Source organism: Electrophorus electricus, chromosome 5 (genome assembly GCF_041902795.1).
Source record: "Electrophorus electricus isolate QZ-2024a chromosome 5, ASM4190279v1, whole genome shotgun sequence".
NCBI lineage: Eukaryota > Metazoa > Chordata > Actinopteri > Gymnotiformes > Gymnotidae > Electrophorus > Electrophorus electricus.
The window spans coordinates 10,337,043-10,341,918 of record NC_137501.1 but is presented as its reverse complement, the minus strand read 5'-3'; positions in this window follow the sequence as shown (position 1 = coordinate 10,341,918).

Genomic DNA, 4,876 nt, shown 5'->3' with positions numbered 1-4,876 from the left:
GTGGTCCTGTTCTTCTTTCATGAACAGAACATTTGGGCAAATTGAATGGGCAAATATAACAAAAATCAATGTGTTACACCATTGCCATAAAGATCTACAAAGTGCAGGGTATCGGGGCCCCTGTCCTGTTCCGTCCCCCCAGCCCTCCTCCATGATTCCAAATGTAGATGTTTTGAATGGGGCTGCCTTCCTTTAGACGCTGTGTTTTTAGTTCGGAGCTTAAAAGAATATCCACATTCATTAACTGCTGAGAAGCCCAGCAGGAGTCCAGCCTTGCTCTCCCAGAATGTCTCACTTACATTCTCTTCTGTCAATATTCGACAGAATATTAGTCTTTCACTCAGGACGGCAAGTGATCGACACAGACTGCACCCTCACCCTTCCTGCTCCATTTTTGGCTGTTGCTATGGTTATCTCTTGTTTGATAGCTAGTGCCAAGCATAAGTAGACAGCAAATCGGAATGTATGATCCATTTACTTATGATTAGAAGCTCAAAACTGTCCATTTAGCTGTTTATACCCCAGTAAATTCCACCTCACCTCACTTGTGACTCAGATCCACAGTACACGTATGTGTGAAGTGGACATATCCTTGAGGCAGTCTGGCAACCTGCAATGCGCAAGACACAAACATTCAAGCACATTACGCTCATCAGATGCTGAATAAAGGAGCCTGGTATTAGTCTGTACATTTTGTACTCCTGGTGAAACTTGGCCCTGGCATGTGAGTTTCTGGGAACATCCATGTGATGGCAGCAGTGTGAGCCAAACATATGTTAATATCCAAATGACACAGCTCTGCCTAATATATAAGCAAGCATGAGACACACACTAACAGTTGATGAAGTCAGAGGCTGTTTTTACCTCACTGCTGTATTGAAATGCTGCTACAGAGATGAATAGAATATGATTATTAGGCAAAGAAGTGGGTGTTTCTTGTTTGTTTCTTTACACCTTCCCCACTGTCATGTCTGATTTGTTTGTGTATGTATCATTTTATTTATTTATGGTCATTCTTTATAGATGATGTTAAAACAGCCTAACTCAGCAGTCTTTAGTTACAAAGAATTTGTTTCGTAGTATTTCGTAGTATATTCAGTATGCATGGGTGAGGACTTGTTTCACTGTACTTACAAGTGAGGAAAAACTAGTGCTATGTGACTTTCATTACAAAAGATCAACAGAATTACCAGTGCTGAGCAGCCAGGGTTGTCTTCTACTCTAATTCTGTTATATAATAAATACCCAATCAGTGCAACTTTCATTAAGGTTCTTTCCTCCATCCACGTTTAGTTGGTTTGAATGCAAATGCAAAAACGTTATGCTCATATAAAAGGTCTCTAAAATTAAAAAATATTTCAAAAATGGTGGGAAACCAAAGTTTAAAAAAAATGTTTTTTCATCCATGAATAGGGCAGCATTAATATCTGTTTGCTTAAAGCAGCATGTAGGTCAGGCTTACTTTGGCCACACAATGTTCTGTTCTAGAAAAGATGCCAAATACCAAGAAATTTATGGTTTCATAGACAGTGTCATCTGTCTTAAAGGTGGGTGATATTTTCGTTGTAATTAAACAGCATAGGTAATACACAAGCCTATACACCTTTGAAATTAAATCAGTTAGAAATGAAAGAAAACCAAAGAGCCTGTGTGTGTGTGTGTGTGTGTGTGTCATAACATTTGCAGATTTCAAATTTCAACCTCAAATTGCAGATTGTAATTCAGATTTCAAATTGAAACCTTCATCTAGTCCCATGAGTGTGGACCAAAAGATTGATTGTTACTGCTAAACATTGTTTGGTGATCTTTGACTTATTAAAGAGGAAACTCTTACCACCAACTTTATTGGAAAAATGTTAGTTTGAAACACTTGTATATGTAAATTTTGAGACTACTACCCATCTGTTCCTAGACACAGTTTGTTAATCATCCTCTCCAACTCTGTTCATCACATATCAAAAGACAGTAGTGACAAATTTACTATACCCCTGGCCTCTGACCACCTCCTAGTGTGCACTTGCACCTGCTCTGTATTATCAGCCTACCATTCACCAAAATCAGCATATGGCGATAATAGGTAAAGCTTGCACACACAAGACCACCTAATAATTCGTTTGGCAGGAGAAAAGAGCATGTTGCTAATTTTTCTTTGCAATAACAATATGGCCACTTGCACGCTTGGAGCCCCCAGCCATGGACAGGAGTTTGATTGGTACTCCAATTTAGCTCAAACTACAGAGCATGTCTCTTCATATATTAGATGGGTTTCCCAGACACAATCTGAGACTAATCCTTAATTACAAAAACAAAATAAAAATTAAAAATTAAAAAATCACATTGGCAATCATTATAATTATTGCTTAGTCAAGCATATATCTTGCAGTGATTGATACAGTTCACTATTCTGCTCTGGCATTGGATGTGGGATTACACCTGAAGGTCAGAAATGTGTGATTTAGTACCTGGCATATATTAGTGATTCCATGCTCTTTTTGAAGGAAGGGACACATTTACAGAGCCTAGGAGCTCATTACAAGCAAACAGTACTAGTACTGATTAATTGCTTAACAATATTACAAGGGTATAGTTAAACTGGAGGTACAGAGAGATTTGTAAAAGTCCTAGGCTCAAATTATGTTTGTTAGCCTTAATATTAGGAGAACTGTGCTCTTAGGCAGTGATCCTATGTAGTTCATTCAATGTTTGACAGGAAAATAACACTGTGATTTATGGCGGTGATAAATAAGACTGGTGCTGAAAACACCAGTGAAGAGTGAGTGGTCTCAATGAATTACACTTCCATGAGAGAACCTCTTGGCATCACACCACTAATGAAACCCATGATCTATGCAGTTGAGCTGCCAGGCATTTTTGATGGATCTGGTCTAATATATCTGGCATTGAAGGAAGCCAGATCATTATGAAACCTACTGTAAAGCCTTTCCCTTGAATAGTGTCACAACCTCCTTTGTTAATGTGAGGCTGAACTCTTACTGGTGGGGTTATAGGGAGCCTTTAATAAAGGCTGAAAGGTGCTACATGTGGACTACAGCCAAGCAAGAAATGACATTGTAGATGTAAAGAGGATTTCGGATTCATACGCCTGTTTAAAGTGAAAGGAAAGTACCCTGGCTGGCTGTCATTCATCGTTGATCAGAGTTCCTCACTTTCCGCTTGCACTTCATTGGATTGCCTCCTCATTGTGTCAATGGTATAACAAAGTACATTTTAGAGTAGTTATCATTCTAAAATATAATCAGATTATGATTACCACATAATCATTTTGAGCATAATGATTATATCGACTCAGTTTACTAACAGATGACAGCATATGGGTTAGAAACTGTAGCAATATTGGTGGTACTACCAAACTGTCAACAGATAAGATCTGAAATTTTCTAAACATAACATAAGCTGGCCTGCTGTTATGCATGCCGGCTAATTCTGTTCTTTTGCATGGGGCTATTACAACTTTAAAGACATGTTGCAGTTAAAGTAACATCCAAATGACTTCTAACAAGGGAACAACTTGCAGCCTCAATCATAGCTATTGATGGAAGCAGGCACCCCATGTCATTTCATCTTCGAGGAAGATATTCTGAAACAGGTGGCTGGCTGGCTATTTACAACAGGACAGAGCCAGAACTTAAAGATAGCACTGCTTCTGTCATGACCTCATTTAGGAGCTGCAGTAATGGGTTATGGTGATGGAGCAGCACCTGTTCAGTGCCTATATCTGCTCTGGTTTTCTTTTGTCTAGAGCAGGAAGATATTGAATGAGGCATTTTGTGTTCTTTTAGGGGTTTTTGTTTTTCGCACACACTGATACGATATTGACCAAATGCGTCTGGTGAGCTAACTACAGATTGTCCTCCGATGAGCTTTCATTGTTTTAAACCACCTATTTTGCAACAAGATGCACTTTTATTCCTGAAGTGCTTGTTTATTATTGAGAGATTATTGTCAGAGCAAAACAAACATCAGTCCCTGTTTTATTTTTTCTCTGCAAAGCATGAGCCTGATATTAAGCAATTTCTAAGTGGGGCTAAAAATTTGTGAGCAATTTTACCCACAAATTGAATGAATTCCCCCAGAGTAGACTGTATCCATTTTAATTTGCTCAATCAAAAAAAGTTATGTAATACTATGTTACGGAAGGGTTGAACTCTAGTCCTGGAGGGCTGGAGTGTAGAACAGCATCCCTGATATAACATACCTATTACACTTTGTAATTAACTGGTGAGTTTAATCAGGTGTGTGTGAACAGGAAAATCACTATCCATGACTCTACATGGATACTTCTACAGCTGGAGCTGGGTATTCCATTTTAGTTGGGTCTAAGGGACCCAACTGATGCTTTAGATGTCTGATGCTTTAGATGTGTATCTGCTGCTTTAGAAACATGTACAGAAATACAATAATATATTACATATGATCATTTCTCTATGTATTATACTTACACTTGGAAGATGTCAGGGAGTTATCAGTTCAAGTGTGTTAGTGGTGTTAAAGAATATTTAACTCTAGAAAGCATCTGTCTATCACATGGTTCTGTTGTCATGGCTACTAACATGGGGTTCACTGTTTATGGTTTTCATTGCTAGTTCTCGTATTGTTCACTTTGCTAATGCTCTGCACCTACCTACCCCTCTCTCTCTCTCTTGCTCTTGCTCTCTCTCTCTCTCTCTCTCTCTCTCTCACACACACACACACACACACACACACTCTCTCTCTTATGCTCTCTCCTGATGACTTGCTCTCACTCACTCTCTGTGTTTGTCTGTCTGTCTGAATGTGTCTGTCTCTCATTTTGTGTCTGTCTCATTCTGTACTCCTCCATCAGAATGACAGAGTGCTAGTTTCCTATGACTGCAGA